The sequence below is a fragment of the Lithobates pipiens genome, unplaced genomic scaffold (genome assembly GCF_037356315.1).
Source record: "Lithobates pipiens isolate NorthernLeopardFrog02 unplaced genomic scaffold, aLitPip1_a1.2 Scaffold_10, whole genome shotgun sequence".
Taxonomy (NCBI): Eukaryota; Metazoa; Chordata; class Amphibia; order Anura; family Ranidae; genus Lithobates; species Lithobates pipiens.
The window spans coordinates 71,186,177-71,206,324 of NW_027507686.1; the positions used below are offsets into that span (position 1 = coordinate 71,186,177).

Genomic DNA, 20,148 nt, shown 5'->3' on the forward strand with positions numbered 1-20,148 from the left:
CTTACCTGATCCTCTGCTACCGCAGGCTAATCTTCACTGCTAGACTGGTTCCTGCAGCTTCTTCAACCCTAGGCTCCGGCAGTCTAAGGACCTCTGACGTCATTAAGATGGGTAGTTGTGTACTGGATGTGAGGATGTCGAGGGACAACCAACTTGCCAGAGCATAGGGGGAGCGCTGTCTGCTATGAGGCAGAGGATTTGGTAAATAAAACTGCTTTTCCTGTCCCCTAGATATGAACAATTAGTTAACCCTTTCAATGTGTGGGGTCAACCTCACTACAAGGGTGGACTTTTACCTTTCCTGGAGTTGAACCTTATACCAAACCAACCAAGTCACAGAAATGGGTGGTTATCACCTGCTTAGCAATTGGCGTTTGGAATGTATGCCATCCCACTGTGCGTTGCGGTATTTCTCAGAAGAAGGTGCATCAGGATGTTGATGACCAACACACACTCAGTCTAAATCCTCAATCTACTCTCCAATTTAAAGCATCTACTCTCCAGTTTAAAGCAACCAAGCTGGTTACACTGGTAAGAATAAAATGTATTTCTTACAAGTACAGAAAGAACTATGCAAAATAGTTTGAGATATTTTCCTAGCGTTGGTTATCCCCCAAAACTCCCATTACCCCTCTAGACTTTTCCTCAACATTATTATTTTTTTAATCTTCTTTCTATAGAAAGAATCACTCATTACTTTCTATGACATTACCAGACTTTTACCAAAATTCTTGCAGTGGCAGCTGCTAGGAACAGAACTGCCATCTTCCAAGCACCCTTTCCCCACATATAATGTGTAGCCAGGCTTTAGGGAGTCAGGGCAGCATTCTATTTTGCCTGTCTAAAAGTACACATCATCTGAAGTGTCTCACAACAGGGTCAAGTAAAAAATTATGGAGGAAACGCTTGCTATGAAGATAAAAAGATTTGATTCCTACCAATATTTTGATACAATGATCTTAGACAGTTTAAAGAGGTTGTAAACCCTATAAAAAGAAAAAAAACTGTAAGACAAAAGGCATAGTGAGCTAGCATGCATCGCATACTAGCTCATTATGAAATGCTTACCTTAGAATAAAGCTCTCTCGGCCACACATCACTAAAATGGCTGACATTTTCCCCGGAGTTTCTTCCGGGGAAAGAACTTGGAAGAAACATCACAGAAGATGTCACTCCCATGCATGCCCATGCATGCGCGTGGGAGCCGCCGGTCACAGCGAAAGGGGTGATAAGAAATGGCACGGGCAGCCGTTTCTTCAGAGCACATGCGCCAATCACGTTGGCGTATATAGTAAATATCTCCTAAACGGTTCAAGTTTAGGAGATATTTACAGTACCTACAGGTAACCCTTATTATAGGCTTACCTGTAGGTACAACTAAAAAGGAAGACTTTACTTCCTCTTTAAGGGCCAGTTCACACCACATGCAGTCCAGTGCATTTTTTTCTGCATCAAAAATGCATGGAAAGTAGATTATATGGTTTCAAATGGCATAGTTTACACCAGTGTGATCAATTCCAGGGGGTCCTGCACTGGACTGTACTGGAAAGTGGTAAAAACACATCAAAAATTCACCAGACCCCAGTACAGTAAAAAAAATAAAAAATAAAAAATTATATAGGGGGAAAAAACTGCCTTATTAATAATAATAATAATAATAATTATAATAATAATAAGGAAAAAAGCATTGGAATGCAACCGGAAATGCACCAATAACCCACTGTAAGGCGTTAACACGCATATGCATCAACGCATTCTGAATAGATCTGGAGTGCGTTTCTTTGTAGTGTGAACAAGCCCTAAGGCCTTTCTGATACATCATTGGGAACTGACATCATTGCTGTCCAACCCTCCTTCACCGCACAGTGAAAATCCTTCCCAAAACTTGTCATCCCCTGATTCCTCCCTATAGTCCAATCTTTCCACTGTCCTGTCAAATAAAATCAAGCAGAGCAACAGAAAGGCATTTTCTCAGTCACTATGATTGAATACAACTACTGGTGAGCATATATCCATTTTCATGTTACCTAACACATTTTGAAGCTTGAAAACCGAGCTTGAAAAGGCCATTGTACAGAGATATACCGTTACAATACAGTCATGGTGCCTGCTAAAATGTGTTTCTGTTACATCACTGAAAAGACGAACTCATTCATGTTGATATATGCAGATCAGTAGGACAAACATATGAAACTTTGTATTCCGATCAACTCTTTTTTTCTTAAACTTCCTAAGAAGGAGGGTTGTACAGCTCATTCTGGTGACCTCAATCCCCCAAAAGGCAATTAGGGGCAGCGGGCAGACTAGGCTGCTTGTGGCCATGTAGTGTTTGAGATTCTCCTAGATTTGTACAACATAAAAATTTTCTGTATAGTCTAATGTAGGCCCATCTATGAAAGTGTAAAAAGTTTTGAACTTTAGCCTTACTTTAAATTGTAATTACTTTCACCTTCAATATTGTAACTGATATAAACATAACATAAAACCCAGTTCTCACAAATTTGACAATGTTCTTGGATAATTTGGCCATCCATCACAAAGGTAGAAACGGGAGCCATAAACTGTACAGGGGGTAAGCTCATGTTGGGCCAAATGAAATTAACTGAAGCCTGCCTAAAAATCAATATAGCATACTGCTGTGGCCATTAGCCATCTCAATAGTCTATTCTGTTCAGGATAATCCTTTAGTGGTCATTCTGTCTTACCAATTCAAGAAATGTCAATCAAACGCCAGAGCAGCACTGTGGCTTTTAAGTTAACACTTGTGAAAGGCAGCATTGGGTCCCCATTTAAAATCATGATCAGGACACTATCTGCATCGAATCTCCCTGTGCTTATACGGGTTTCCACCCACATTCCAATACATTGTGGTAGGTTTCCTGGCTCCTTTCCAAATTGGCCTTAGGGTGTGTTTGTATATGCATGCAAGATAGGATCCCTAGATTGTAAGCTCCTTGAGGGCAGGGGCTGATGTAAATGTATAGTATGTAAATAATGGTAAGTGCTATATATGTAATAAATAACAAAAATAGAGTTGTCAACTTAACCATTAAAAAAAAATAAAAAATGTTACACCAAATATGAGCAGTAAACACGTGATTCTTGTACAGATTCCATACTTCTGTTATTCCTGCTTGGGGATTATAGGCAGAAGGACCGGAAAAACATTTTACAGACTATAAGGATCACTGCTTCTCCCCTAATGAGGGACAGATGCGGACTCTAGTCACAAGTGATTATACTAAAAGCCTTCTAAGATATCATGACACTTCAAGGCCAGTAAATGACTGGATTGTGTCATTTATAGTGTCAAAGATTGGTGACCTCATTATATATAAGAATACCATGGACCAATGGATCATATAAAAGCATATGGGAAATACACTGTTATGCCGCATACACACGATCGGAATTTTGGTCGGAAAAAGTTCTGATGGTTTTCCCGATGGAATTCCAACGGGATTTCACTCAGCTGTCTTGCATACACACAGTCACACCAAATTCCGACTGTCAAGAACGCAGTGATGTACAACATGTACCACGGGACTAGATAAAGCAAGTTCAATACCCAGTAGCCAATAAATTCCATCTTGCAGTTGAATCTAAGCATTCATGAGTTTTTGCGCGTCGGAATTGCATACACACGATTGTAATTTCCGATAGAAAGTTTTTCCTTTGGGAAGATCGAGAACATGCTCTCAAATTTTTGCTGGCAGAAATTCCAATGGAGCATACACACGGTTGCATTTTCTGATGAAAAGCTCTCATCGGTCTTTTGCTGGCCAAAATTTCCGATTCAGCATCTTAGTGGATTTATTTGATGGCATTTTACTAGCACCGGTGCACCAAATTACTTCTAAATTACTTCTAAATTAAATGCATGCAACAATAGGATTTCCAACAAAGGTACTAGGAAATTGGTATTGTAAGGTTTTACACACAGGGTTTTTTTAACCATAAAAAAAACTATTGAATATAATTTGCCCTAACTGTAAGATGTGATCTTTTTCTGTAGAAACCAAAAAAAAACTGTGTCTCAACTACAGGCATAAACTGTTGCTCCATTGTACTTCGAAGCATGTCTATACAGCACCCAAAGTATAGCATCCACCCAATTTAATCACTGTTTTCATAAACCAGGTAGTCTACCAAGTGTGGATCAATCTCAGGGTTTTCAAGTATGCAGACAAAATATAGTTTAATGACAAAAAAGGACAGTCTTTCATTGCACAAACAACTGATATATTGTATAAAGTAAAAAAAAAAATGATTGGCATCTGGAGACAAGTTCCAATACCTGGGCATAGCTAACTGACCAATGATTTCAGTAGAAGCACAGCTAAACATTAGGCAACGCACTGTAAAAAAAAAAAATTTTAAATTGATAAACTGTACACACGATTAATGATAATACATTGTGCTTCGTAAAATAAGTACATTTCCTTGTCAACGGTTTCCATCTTTCCATTTTTGTTGCAACCCATAAATGTTGTGTATCCACGGATACAAAAGCTTCTGCAATACTTCCCCAAACTACAGATAGGAAAAAATGAAATCTGACTTTTGAGTGGACTGGATTAAGGAGGGGCTGTCAAGACGTGCAGAGAAAAGGGTGTGTGTAAAAGGGGCGAGGGAATGAGAAAAAAAAAAAAAAGCGTTTGGCAGCAACTCCACAGCAACTTAAAAAAAATATGGGGTTATTAAAAAAGGGAGAAGATCGAGTTTAGAAACAAAGCAAGATTGTTGTGTTCTGAGAACAGAGGAGCTTTGAGGTGCAGGAATGCAGGGAGGCCATGCAGAGACATGTAAAGGAGATTGTGTGATCTAGCAGAGCTGGTTTATCCATGTATAATGCCACATATACCTCTTCAATTACACACAGAGGAGGGAGAGGAGAGAATTTGCCCTAAAATACATTTACAATATCTGCAGCTGAAAAACTTTCTTCCTCATATCCCACACTTTAATAGAAGGAAAATATTTCCCGGATTAGAAATCTTCATTTAGATCTTCTTTCTTGGAATTAAAAATTGCCAAACCCTCAACGGTCTTAAATCATGCCTCCAAGAAACCAATTTTTAGGGGAAAAAAAAAAGAGGTTACCATAACATTAGTTTTGCCTGCTTGCAGTGTGGGATTTATTTTATATTTATATTTATATTTTTTATATTTATATTTTTTATATTTTGTGTTTTTTTGCACCAGAACTGGCTTGAAAACCTGGTCAGTGGTAAATCATGAGCACAGAAATGATCTCCAATATATTAAAGTGATTATAAAGGCTTTTTTTTAACATAACAAACGTAAAACTTCACAACACAAGCAGATTGGGCGCTACAAGACTGTCTCCCCATCATAGTATCATAATGAAATTAGATACTATTAGGCACAAAAAAGCAGGGTGCCCACAAAGTGTCCCCTAGGAATGGTGGGGAAAGAAATTTTACACAACCAAACCACTGCCAGGCACTCATGCTATAATGAATCAGAATATAAACTGTCCATGGGCCATATGTGTGGGGCTAATGATAGTGATGATTGGAAGTCCAGAGCCCAGTAGAACATAAGTAGCTGGGAAGTCAAATAAAACAGCAACAATAAAAACAGCAAGAAGCCTGAGCTGAATGTGGAACAGCATTACAAGAGGTTGATTCGATCCCGTCCTGCAGCAGCAGAGGATAACAAGGGGAAACCTGCGTATACTGGGAGATCTGGATGGATCTTGTGTAAGAAAGCTGCCCACCGCGGCCAAACAACAGGGAGCAACGTGGAAGCTGAACAAACAGGAACACACATGCATAGCTCCCAACTGTCCCTGATTTTGAGGGGCTATCCCTGATTTGGAGCAATGTCCCTCAGTCCCTCTTTCCTCCTAATTTGTACCTCATTTTTGTCTGAACTTTATATTGTATATAAAATGCACTTTTTATCTATCAAAAAGTATTTCCCAGTGCTTAACCTTTCATCCAATTTCTAAATTGCTGCATTTGTAAATTCCAAAAGCCAGTATAAAGGAATGGTAGTGGTAAAAAAACAATTGTGGGTTTAACCAATATTTTTTTTATACAATTCTCTTTTAAGGGGGCGTGCAGGGGGGGGGGACCTATGTCTACATACTTTTGCTAATAGGTGTCCCTCATCTCCATCTCAAAAAGTTGGGAGGTATGCACATGTATTCCTGGCAACCAACTTCACTTCCTGTTTGTTCAGCTTCCTGTTGGTGAACCGCTGATCTCTGTGTTCCAGCCACACTGTTTCCGGTGACTAGTGCTTCCCCGCTGTTTGGCCATGGCGAGCGGCTTTCTCATATGGGATCTGCCCTCCATCCAGATCTCCTGGTATACGCAGTTTTGTCCTCGTCATCCTCTGCTGCTGCAGGCTGGGATGGATCCACCTCTGGTAATGCTGTTCCACATTCAGATCAGGCTTCTCACTGTTTTTATTGCTGTCTTTTGTTAAGACTTCCGGCTACTTATTACTTGGCTCTGGACTTCCAATCATCACTTTCATGACTTCCAATCATCATTAGCCCAACACATATGGCCCGTGGACAGTTAACATTCTGATGCATTATAGCACGAGCGCCTGGCAGTGGTTTGGTTCTGTACAAACATGTAATACCTGCTCTCTGCAATGGATTTGCACAGAGCAGCCCCAAACCTCTTCTTCTGTGTTTGCCCCCATAGCAAGTGGCTTAATTTGGGGGCTGATGTGCAGACTAACCCCCTTCCCCACTTCTGAGCCGGGCTGTGTGCATCTATAGATACAGAGTGCCTCTAACCACCCACCCACAGGATTTGATTGAAAACAGCAGGAGACAATGGCTTCTTGGCATTCTTTTACTGGGACATGTTTTACCTTAATGCAGGGAATGCATTAAGGTAAAAATGCTATGACCTTAGAACCATTTTAGGTTTTATATATATATATATATATATATATATATATATATATATATATATATATATATATATATACACCCCCCCATGTTTTAGATGTGCCCCTCCAGGTTTCAGAATACGTCCACTGATCCATGAGCCAGTCTGATGCTGTCTTGATTAATGGGTGCACTGATGGGGACACCTATTGTAAGAGGGCATGCTGATGCAAACACCTGATGTAAAGGATCACTATGATGTGGATAATTGGTCATATGTAAGGGAAACTCTGATGGGGACACCAGATTTAAAGGGGCATACGGATGGGGACCCAGATGTAAGGGAGAACTCGAATGGAGACCCTGATGTAAAGGAGGACTCAGATAGAGACATCTGATATAAGGGGGCACAGGTTCTGTTTAATCACCCTAATTTAATGACAGGCTACTACATACTAGTGTTTCCCAGGTTGTGACACTGGGTGACAGACTGTCAGTGACACAGTGCTGACATTATGCCCCCTGACTAATTTGTTTTACTGCACCCCCAGATCAGATAGACTAGATCCAGCCCTGGTTTTCATAGCTATAAAACATTATTTTGCGGTTAAAATCTAGTTTCTAGAGTAGCCTCTCTTAGCCAAGGCTCTTCCTGAGGTTATTAGTGAATTCTTGAGCTGTGTACAGTGTTGACTTGATCTCGCACCAACACTGATCACCAATACAAGGGTGCAATTTTCCACAGACTACCAATGTAAGGAAAGGGGTCACTAAATCTTACACTCTTCACATTTAATTTCATATCATTAGTCGTTTAAAGATTATTAGTAAAAATATATATTGTATATAGCAGGTGATGTTAAAAAATATTTGACCTGTATACACCATATTTTTTAATCACTTCCAGAACCTGAAAACTATTTCATGGATTCATTTGTGGTAAAAAGGTAAAAAAAAAAAAAAAAAACTGTTTTTGGAGTGATCTTCCAAAGAAACCTACAAGAACATGGATGATCATGCCCAGAGCGTTCTTAGCAGAATTAACATCAGGTTCCCAGGGGTTCAAGGAAGCAGCGCCAACCATAAAGTTTCCATTGTAAAAAAAAACTGACTACTTTTGAAAGCAATGTAAATAAGTGAAAATATTGGTTTAGCACAATATCAGTATAAAAAAGTATTCACACTTTTACAGCCTAAACATGAATGCGTTTAAATTCTATTGTCCTTGAAAAGTGCTTATAAGCACTTCTACAGACCACCACCTACACCATTTTAGAGCTAGAGCTGCTGTGACCAGTAATCTACTTGGCTGGTAACCTTACCATGCCCATCAATCCTCTGCTTAGCCTATCTCCCTCCTCCTCTCTGTTTTAAAGTACTGCCTTATGGAGTTACACAATTAAAAACACACACATACTGTGTTTTGTTTTATACACATTTTTTGTTGCTTATATATCTGAAATTGGCCATTGCAGGTCAATGTAATAGACAGAAATAGCCCTTGCAATCCAATGTTTTTGAAATTCTGCCAACTGGCTGTAGCAGTGTACATTATGTTTACTTTTTTGATAAGCCTTGGTAATTGCACACAAAATTGCCAAATTTCAATAATCCAATTTGTCAAAGAAACGCAAACATCATCCACACAGCAACACACTGTACAGTTATCTGCACTTATTCTCCCCATAATGCAAGGGGGTCAATATGATCAATGGCATAGAAAGTCTATTTAAAGGATGCCCACACCTGTTCAGCCTGCACCAGCCTACAAGCAGATGTTGCTTGCTTTAGGAAGCAATAGGTTAACAATTGAGATGGAAAATTAAAACAGTCATGACAGTGATGGGAGAAATGTGAATGAGGCCATTAGCAGGCAATATTTTTGTTCATCTGGGACAGAAGTGGTTGCAAATATCACGTAAATACATGAAGTAAAAAGGGTCACAGGAGCCATGTGGCACAAGGTGCCCGGATCCTGTTGAGGAACAGGCTGAAAACAAATCATCAGATGTAGGATCTATATTATCTCCTTACATTCATCTAGACCAGTTCTTTACTAATATTTACCTATTTATATTGATTTAAGGGATCCTGGCTGTCGCTCCCTTCCTGCTCGCCTTGGTGCCTGCCCAAGGGGTGTCCTATACGTTTATGCGACACTCGCATAGCCTAAAGATTGGAGTACTAAATTATTATTATTTTTTTTTTGTAAAATTTTTACAAAATTTTTTGTTTATTATAATATGATATTACATTTTTCTTGTTCGAGTGCAATTCTCTTCTATTTGACTTGAAGAAGCATCAAAAAAAAAAAAACCTCAACTACTTATGAGGACTGATTTCCACTGAACACTTCGATTAGTGTGATTAGCAATTTACTCAAGTACAGTTTTTTGCTGCGGCAGATAAAACGCAGTGGGCGGTTGCTGTTGTGTACAGACATTGGTTTGATGGCCTATAAAATAGGTCTTTGATGAAATCTTTGTAATAAAATGCCGTGTAGGATTTTACATTGTACCATGCATGCTCCTTCATGTGCCAGTAAAGTCAGATTTTTTTTCTATAGTTTTGGTGAACGGGCTGGAAACCGGTATTTTTACAGAAACAATTTACTGTTAAGGAGTTTTCAAATCAAATAAAATGCTTCTTCAGGCTTGCTGGTTTTATGCTGAATTTCATAATGTGTCCTATTCAAATATTCAAACTGCAATAAACGTTCATAAAAACCAACAGTGTGATTAAAATGCCATACGTATGACTTTGCACTTTCCGACGACTAAGTTTTTATTCATGCATAGACAAGTGGAAAATGGTAGGCATAATAAAATGTCTGCCAAAGCTAAAACGCATCATGATCCAATCTATAAAAAGTGCCTTCATGATTACCGACAGGCTAGACAAAAAATGTATATTGTACAGTTTATCAGAGTTGTGTTGGTTACACACAGATTGTTTTTCAGGTTTAATCTGCCAGATCAACAAAATTTACAGCACAGTTGAGGGCAGTTTGGGTATAGCTTTAGTGGCTTGTCTCAGCAGACTCTCATACTATACAGCTGTCAGCTGGTTTAAAAAGATCACAAAATCATCCGATTCTCTAGGCTGATAAAGCAAATATGTAATTGTGTAAAAGAACGTATATTTGAAAACCAAGAATCCCAAATGTCTATAAGACACCACTCCAAACCTAAATCTCTTAACGTATTTTACATATTTTTTTTATAAATTATACTATTTAGAACTGATGTTACAATGTTTTGCATGGTGTAGAGTTTGGGCACAAACCAAGGGCATCACTAAGAACAGAACTGCAGATTTAATAGTGCCCGAAGTCAGCTAATTGCATTTAAACCCAGTAGTCAATGCTTATTGTGAGACCAGCCATCACAGTGAATGTACCAACTCAAAGATCGTGTACATACTAGAACAAGGTCAACTGGACTTTCCATTTAATTTTCATAATATACTGTTATGACGATATCAAAGATCTCACATATGCAGGGCTTTTCATCTAATGCTGGTCATTTGTATAATCATAAATCATAAATTCTACTGTTCAAATTGCGTTTCTCTTTGGAAAAAAGATGTTCTACACAAAGATATTATGAATTCGTTTGAAATAGATGGGATTTTCTACCAGAGCCTATGATTAGTTTCCAATAAAAAAAAAAAATGAAACGTTATATTAAGGCCCCTTGAACACTGCTGCCTGAGAATGCTCGGCACTGCACCCCCGAGCCCACCCAGTTGTGCGACAATAGTGAATATTTGCTATGGTCTTCCTGATTCTCCTCCCAGCCAATCAGGAAGCAGGACCTTAGACCCGATTGGCCAGGGAGTCTTAGGACCCACTTCCTGTTCAGATGAGAAGCAAGGGCCCTGGCGCAAGGAGCAGTAGCCCTACCTGGATCCTCCTCATCTGCCTCCTAAAATAATTAGGCCTCTAAACCCCATCTTCCCATTGGGGAGGGTGAGAAAATCGCTGCCTCCCCGTCAGTCTCCCGCACAGTGGGAAATTGCTACCATCTCCCACACGCTGGGGGGATATCTACCTTCCCGTCCGTGTCCTACAGAAGTGGGGAAAATGGCTACCTTCCTTTGGGGGGAATCCCTACCTTCCTGTCTGTGTCTCGCGCGGGGGAGCTTTAATCACTGCCTTCCTGGCCATTTCCCGCACAGGGGGGAGAAATCGCTGCCTTCCCATCCATCTCTCGCAGGGGGTGGCATTGGTTTGCTGCTCCCCTCCCCCAAAATATTGAGCACCAGCAGCCACTGGAGAGCTTGGCCCAAGATACAGATCTAAATTGGATTAGTAGGTTTCAACATGCAATTAAATGATGATCTGACATGGGTATCACATGGCTTCACTTATAATTACTAAAAGGTACACACAGATCTAAGGTTGTTTCCTACTGTTAACCGTAATAGTCAGACATGGAAAGGTCCACAATCTCTACAATCATCCTTGTAACAACAGATCGGCTGGCTTATATTTTCCTGGTCATACACTACTGTTCCCCATTTTTCCCAGATATGCCAGTGTTATGGATGTTCTTCTGCTCTCCACTACCTGCTCCAAAGGCCTATAGAGGCACTCTCCGCAATATAGAGGTATATTGCATTCGACCATGTTGAGCTTTTTTTGAGTGATTTTCACCACTGGAAAAGCTTCTTAGTGTGCATATTACAAATGTAGATGCAGAAATGACTAAAGATCTTTAATAAAGCAGCCTACAAGTTCAGCTGGCCTTGCAAGTAAAGGACCGATTGCGGAAACTCAGTAGCTTTCACCATCCATGTTAATGTGAACGGACAAATCTCCCACTGCCAGCTGTTTTATTATGGCTGCCAGAATACCCAAAAAGTGATTGCAGCTGATTGGCTGCAGACTCTGTTCAATTGATTCTCTTGCCTGGCTCCTTTGATTTCTCACTGAAAATGTGTCGAGCCCGGTGGTGTTGGCAAGACCAACCAAGGTTTGTATTTCAGCTGATTCACGAGAATCAGATGAAATTTGCATCCATGTAAGCTTAATACAGGATGAAAACGCATGTTTGCACCTATCGGAGGAGGAGCACAATCCCATCTTATTTCAGGAGGAAAACAATAGCTCTGCCAAGGGACATCACGGTAGATCTACATTTCTTATTGTACATTAACAGTGAATATGTTCTTATTAATCCTTATTCTTGAAATTAACACAAATAAAAACTAGTTTTCACTCTACAAATTTGCCACTAGGTGGTTATTTAAAAAGGTATAATGGATGGGACTAGATAAAAGGATCTTTAGTAGAGTAGATTGTGTAACAACCTCTCTCTGAATGTCGTAGCTGGATTCCAGGTAATGTGAGAGGTGGAATACTCCATGGAATGTTTTGACGCTATTTTCATCTTTGTCACATGTGTCAGGGCACAGGGGCAACTGGGATCATGTGTCTACAAGACATTCAAGGGACATCAAGTCATAAACGTCTACCTTATTCAGGCAGCACAGCCCTGTCTAGAGGGGTTCTTCTTTTTTTGAATTTGTCATTGAGAAATGTATGCTATACTACACAGCATTTCATGCCTCAAATCTTCAGGATCACACACTTTTCATTTAAAAAGCTAACGAGCATCAAATCCTTGTTTTATTTTTTGGCTTAGTTTAGAAACACATTCCCAATCCAGGAATGGGTGGAACAACTAGCATACCAAAACCAACTGCACTATTAATTACTTTTTGATCGGTAATGTCGGAATCTACACTACTTGCACAGTGCCTTTCCATTCATGCATAGAGCGGAGCATAGCCTGTGTTTCAGCATACAGGCAGCGTAAAGCAATCAAATAGGCCTGCAAAATACAGTTCATCGTCTCAAAAAAGCCTTAGTCATAGGCAGTAGATGATCACTCACTGCCACTCCCAAATATTAATCATGGACATACAATTCTCTTGCAGCTGCTGTTTAACAGCCTGGCAGCAAGTAAATATGTGTATTCCTGAGACTTCACTAGTATGAATGAGGCATGCCCTTCCTTTTATTTTCTTATACAGGAATAAGCTGGCACAGAAAAGATAATGGTGGCCAGAAAAGTTCAAAGTGGACAATACAATCATTTTTCACAAGTTTTTAATGTCTCATAAAAGGAGAGATTTGGAACATTAAGGCCAAGTTTACATAGGGTTGACATTTTAAAGCAGCTTTTAACACGTAAAAAACAACACTATGGCACTAATGAGTAAACTAGTTGCAAAGGGATTCAAGCCGCAATCAGCGCACTCCTTAAATGCCCTATACGATTTTTTATTTTATCTTTTATAGGGCTTCTTCTTTAAGCACCACGGGCACATTTACTACGCTAATGTTGCTGTGTGTACACCTCTTATCTGCTCCCTGTTTTAAGAATTGGTAGTGATGCTGATAGGAGGTCAGGAAATGGTAAAAACATGACCCAACTGATAGTAGGCATTTCTACTGCTGGCCACCCTCTGTCCAACCTGCCCTGGACCACGAGTACTCGGGAACGCAACACCAACCGGCTATTTTCAATGCCTGTGTGAATGAGGCCCAATATGGACAGGTTCATGTACGTTATACAAAGAATTATTGCAAAGATCTAACAAGATTGCATTTGGCTAATAAGCAAGCAATTTTGTACAAATATATATGTATTCAGAAATATAAAAACACAGACCAACACTAAGAGGTTGTAACCCAAAAAAAAAAAAAAAAAAGCAAGGAGGAGGATCCTGTTCCTTTAAAACATGGTAAACAGCACAGTGCCTGTGATTTTTTTCCCCTTGCATGCTGTAAAAAACCTGGTTGACCCTGCCGATTCCTGTGTTCCTGTGCATGCTGACCACGGTACTTATGGCATCTGGGCCCTGATACCATGGCCAGGTTATGTGCCTCTGTCAGCCCACATTCTCCCTCTCTCCCTGCCTGTCAGCTCCTGTGTGTGAGCTGCCCCTCCCCTCATTTCTGGTCCCTCTGTTATAACAAGATATACAACCCAGCGTTTTTTTTTGTTTGTTTGTTTTTTATTCTAATCCTAAATACCTTAATCCACATCGCCGATGTGCGGTCACGTCAGACATCAGAGGGAGATTGTGACATCAGAGGGATATCTCAGCTCCTCTCACTGTAGTCCTTAGGTTGGGGAAGGAGAGCTGCGGGCGGTCGGGTGACCGCACATCAGCAATGTGGATTAAGGTATTTACGATTAGAAGTTTTAAAAACACATAAACAGTTTATACATCTTGTTAGAACAGAGGGGCTGCCGGTAATTGAGAACACGGACTTAACCACTTTAAGTCTAATGCATTTAGTAGGTCTGTAAGGTTTAAGGAGACTTTTGAACAATACTAAGTTGAAACTGCGATATTCTATCCTAAGCACTGCAAAACATTATCTAGGTTATCCAGGTTATATAGACTGCAACTGTGACAGTGTTGGGCCCCGGAGGGGAACTTCTCACCTTGATGTTCTGAGCCAGGTGAACCACATTCCTCAGCTACTGCTAGGAGTGGTGTACTGGCAGCTTAGAGCAATTCTCCTCTTAGAGCAAAGTCCCAACCCCACCTATTTCACCAGGGTATACTGATGGCAAGCTGGGGCATGTACGCCCAAAAAGCAAAGCCATGCAAGCAGTTCAGAAGTTACATCAACAAAAAAAAAAACAAAGAAGCCTTAATGATACCACTAATTAAGGCTAAATATTATACACATAATTACAGTGTCAATGTAATGACAGTGTCTGGGGATGTTGAACACTCCTGTTCAGATGGTTGCAAGATATCTTACAGGTCTAACAAACCATAAAATCAAACACCTTATATGATTACATCAGAGAAGGATTTCTTTTGGATGTGAATATTCTATTGCATTCTGTTCTGTTCGGATCTTTCAAGAAGTATGTATGTGCATTGTAGTGGCTGCAAGTGGTCACCTCCAGGCAGTGACAAGATGCCACGTCAAACTATAGACGAGGATTTTTTTTTTTTTACTACAGGAGTTACATATCTCGGTTAAATCTTCTCTGGGATAACAATACAATTGCAATACCCATAACACCACAAGTTCCGTTTTTTTTTTTTTTTTTAAATACGGGCATGAAAAAAAAGCTGAGCTTTGGAATAAGGATATATTGTCTAAATAAGAGGCATGCGTATTCTGAATTGAATCTTGGTGTGCATTGTGTATGTTTTCCAGATCTGTGAATTAATCCAACGTTAAACTTTCCCTTTGTGCAGGGGGTTCCTGTAATGAAGACGGGTAACTGCTGCTCTCTCAACTTCTGCAGAAGAACTGGTTTTCTATCCATCCCTTCATGCTTTCTACAGGCAGCCTGTAGTGGGTGGTGCCTGTTGGGTATCTCCCACAGATTTGCTCTCTGCACAGGCTATGTACAGCACCATGATGATGTCACCTCTACATGGTAATAATTAGGTTTGCAAACATAACTGGAGCTCAAAAAGTACATATATATCCTTTGAGGCTATTATGTAATATATTCAAAATGAAAGTTTTTCTGCTTGAAGTCAAGCAAAAATTATTGTAATATTTTATTTGCTTTAGAAACCATTGCAGATTTCCAGAACTTATAATAGATGACTCATAATTTCCTTAAAGTGGCTGTAAAGACAGAAGGTTTTTCCCTTTATGTATGCAGTATGTTAAAAAAAAACCTTCTGCATGCAGCTTCCCCCACAGCCCCCCAAAAAACATACCAGAGCCGGATCTCGTTCCAGTGATGTACATGAGAGCTGAGGCTCTCTAGGCTCTCACTCTTCTTATTGGCACAGGTACAGCAGTGTGAGCCATTGGCTCCCGCTGCTGTCAATCAGAGTCTGTAATGCGGGAGAGAGGGGTGTGGCAAAACACACATAGCACAGCTTGGGAGGGAGCACGCACAAGTGCCCCTATAGTAAGCGGGTTGCTATGTGGACACTCAGTGGGGGAAGGAGCCGGGAGCACCAGCAAGAAGCCCAAGAGGAGGAGGATCTAGGTTGCTCTGTGCAAAATCACTGCACAGAGCACGTAAGTATAGGTTTAGGATTGCAGTTGTAGTTCCGCAACAGGTGGAGGGCCACAGGTTGAGACCCCGTGGTCTAAACTGACAACTCATTGCTTCCTCCAACAAACATAGGGCCATCTATAATGTAAAAGTTGATGTAAAGCCTAACTAAATGGTATTTAGTTTGCCAAAGCACTGTGCGTTATAACAGTGGTCATCAACCCTGTCCTCAGGGCCCACTAACAGGCCAGGTTTTATGTATTACCTTGGGAAGATGCAGACTAGAATACTGCAATCACTGAGCAGCAAATGATATCACCTGTGATGTATTTCAGTTATCTTGCAAACCTGGCCTATTAGTGGGCCCTGAGGATAGGGTTGATGACCACTGCGTTATAAAACAACTGCCATTTATCTTTTCATTGAATTCTTGCTTTCACCCTTTTTTTGTAGTTAAAGTGGTTGTAAACCCTTACAAACCACTTTGACCTACAGGTAAGCCTAGATTAAGGCTTACCTGTAGGTCCAAGAAATATCTTCTAAACCTATACGGTTTAGGAGATATTTACCCGAAGACAGCCACAGCTGTCTACGGCACATGCGCCGTAGACAGCGGCGCTCAGGCGTACTGGGCAGGCCGCAGGTCGCGGCGATATGCCGCGAGTGTCGGCTCCCGTGCGCATGCGCGGGAGTGACATCATCACTGCTCCGGCGAATCCCAGTGCTGGAGCAGCAAGACCCGGAAGTCACTCCGGGATCCCTGGCAGCAGCACACATGAAGACGGAGGACCGCTTTGGGGGCTTCGTTCTCAGGTAAGTTATTCATAATGAGCTAGTATGCTATGCATACTAGCTCATTATGCCTTTGCCTTGCAGGTTGCTCCCCCCTCCCATGGGTTTACAACCACTTTAAAGCTGATCTACAGCCTCCTTGAAGCCGCTTTCTCTGTATATGCAAGTACTGCTGGCTGTAAGGTGACAACGGTGACCCATGCGTACACAATGCCTGGTAAAATGACCACTTAAAACAGCCATAGATGGATCAAAATTCAGCAAGTTCAGCAGTAACCAGTCAATCCATCATTCAACTTCAGTACAACCAGCCTGTCTTTTTTTTTTTTTTTTGCCCAATCATTTCTAGCAGCTATAGCAGCCAGGAAAGGCTCCCACACGCTCCCAGCCTGCAGAACACAATAGCGCTGCAGGAGGGATCCCCCCCCCCCATTAATAGTAGTAGAAATTGGTTAAAACCTCTGTCTGTTTTTTCTGCTTATATATAGGTACTTAGTGAAAAGTGTCAAACTAGGTGTGCAGTGTGTTGAATAAAGTATTAAAAATTGCAAGCACAGAAATAAGTGTCCCCATTAGAAGATGTCCACTCTATTCTAGTTCTGGTGACAACGCAAAGGGTTGCTAACTGTTACTTGCTCTAACCACAATTTTAAAAGTCTTGCATTTAGATACACTTTCAGGCCTGATTCACACCGAATGCATTTTTAGTGCTTTTTTTTTTTAGTGCAAATCTGCAAAATGCAAAAAGCACTAAAAATGCATAGGTGTGAATCAGGCCTAAGTGGGTTGCCTTCCCCTGGAAAAACAAACAAACTGCCAGGGTGTTCAAGAAGCCGTACTGGATCAACATTTGTCTTTAGTCAACCTAAACAACTATATAAACAAAAACCAAAAATTATACATAAAATAATTATATATATATTATATATATATATATATATATATATATATATATATATATATATATATATATATATATATATACATATACATACATACACACACACACACATATCTATCTATATATCTATATATATATATATATACACACACATATCTATCTATATATATATATCTATATCTCTATATCTATATATATATATATATCTATATCTCTCTATATCTATATATATATAATTTTTTATATAGCACCAACAGTTTATGAAGCGCTTTACAATGTATGGGGGGGGGGGGGGACACAATTACAGTGCAGTATATTATTTTATATATATGTTTCCTTTAAATTAGTTTGAAAGCCAAATGTGGTTCTCCGACCTAGATCAATCGCTAGAATTATTTTGAACAAGAACCCTTAGTATCATCTTACCTGCTTAACAATATATTTCTCTACAACCCCGTGCTACACCCCCAACACACACACACACAAGCTGCATGTTTATAATGGACTTACTGTAACTTTCACATGTTACCAGGTCACACAGTCACAACAAAGGTGCATTGCCTAAGGCCAGACACACCTAGAGACGTATACACAGAATAAAATGCAGAAATACATAGATACCCGGCTGTATACATTACAATATAACTCATTGTAAGGAGGCATACAATTGCTGTATCATGCCATAAAATACATCTAGATATGCCTCAAAGACCTGCAGCACAGTCAATATAACAGAACAGAAAAAAAGTCCGTTCTCAGATTTAAACAGAAGTTGGCCAGCTTGAAACCTTTTGCATTATCTGCAAACCCAGAGTCTGCTTTTTCCTAGAAAAGTTCCCCAGCAGTGTGTTAAAGTATACAGAGGGTTAACTGTAACCCGCCAATATAGAAGTCACTGCTAGGTTGTGTTAGCAGGACCCATGGCAGGACTCAGGGCGTTGGAGGCTGAGAGAATGAAGAAGGGAACCTGGGAGGGATTTTGTGTGACCCAACCGGAATGATTTCCAGATGTTCCAAGCAGCACGCAATATTCTTTGATAACAAACTGCCTCAAGAGGAGACCTATAATGAATTTTTTGATTTGTTCCATCAACAGATCCTTTAACTCTACATGTTCTTCCTTCTACAAATGGCTTATACAATAAAGCACACCTTGGGTATTCAGACCTATTAATGGCTAGTTCACGAATCACACCACCGTGCATGGCATATAATACATGGGCACTGCCATGTGGTGTGAAGGTGCACGTTGCAATGCTCTTTTTTTCCTTCCTTTCAAACTGTATGTCTACCCAAACCTTTTTAGTTTTGCTTTGGGTAGAAGAAGAGGGAAGGATAAAACCCAAGCCAGTTTATTATTTGTAGTCTGGGTCAAATTGGGAAGAGTTACGTTAACTTCCTGTAATGTAGATGGAACAGGAAGTGAGTTCATATTTATTAAATTATGGGAATTCCCCTTGTAGACAGTTCTCTCCATTGAAACATTTTCCCCCTATTCCTGTTCTGGTGACAGCTATAAAAGGTTCCATAATTTTCTATGTCAGTGACAATAGCCAACGGGACAAATAGGTTGAATTATTTACAGTGGGACACAGAACACAGACAGCAATGAAAACCTGACATGGGTTCTAGCTCCCCTTGAAAAAGTTTTGGCTGTACATACACTGTAACTTTAAAGTGTTACAATACCCAGGACCCTCTCAACCAATACACACTAAACTGAGCATGTGCAGCCTGACTCCAGTAACTCTGTCTTATCTGGACATGTTTTGGAGACAATGCAAGAAGGGGATGATCTGTCCATACAGTATCAATCAGCCTTCTTACACAATGCAAAGGATTAACCCCTTAGGTTCCACAAGGAGTATAACAAGCATGCTTTACTGCATATATAGACAGATTTTACTGTTTTGGGTTTAGTAACACTTTAACTATGACAATTCTACATGCTGCAGCTCATTGGGACATGTATGCTTTGATGTGGATGGGCCCCAAACAATCTTTGCATTGGATTAAGCTTTACAGTGCTGCCCATCACAGCTTGTCTGACCTGCCCTTGCTGTTCCTCTAGCACACTTCCCGGGTAAGCACCTCATATCCAAAAATAGTGCCCAGTTCATTCAACAGTATAGAAATGGTACACCAACACAAAAGGCAAATAGTAGTATGCCAAGTGCAGCTTTGAGAAATAGTCTGTCACTGATCAGCCTACAGTATGGTGAATTCCAAAATGATCATTGATACTATACTTTGCACGTCAATGCTATACTCTGCACTTAAAAATCACAACTGTATTGTTTTGTTTTTTTACGCAAGTTTGTTGGTCTGCTAAACTATCGCCAAAACGCATGAAATCCTCCGCGTTACACGCAGTTATTATTATCTCCCAACATTGACGCTGAAATAGGAACTCAAACTGTTTCTGCGACCACACCCAGGCACAAAGCCTGCCAGCAGAGCCGCGCAGCTTGGCTGCTGAATGACACATGGTATGTTGTTCCTCTTCCAGCTTTTTTATAACAGACCACAGAGAGTTGTTCGATATAATTTCAGGGAACCCCCGAGACATACAGCAG

General features: G+C 40.3%; 1 protein-coding gene across 1 annotated transcript in view; it reads right to left on the reverse strand.

Moving 5' to 3' along the window:
* The window catches only part of AHNAK (AHNAK nucleoprotein), an 84,128-nt gene that overhangs the window by 38,432 nt on the left and 25,548 nt on the right, over positions 1 to 20,148 (reverse strand). The gene's annotated exons all lie outside the window — the stretch shown is intronic.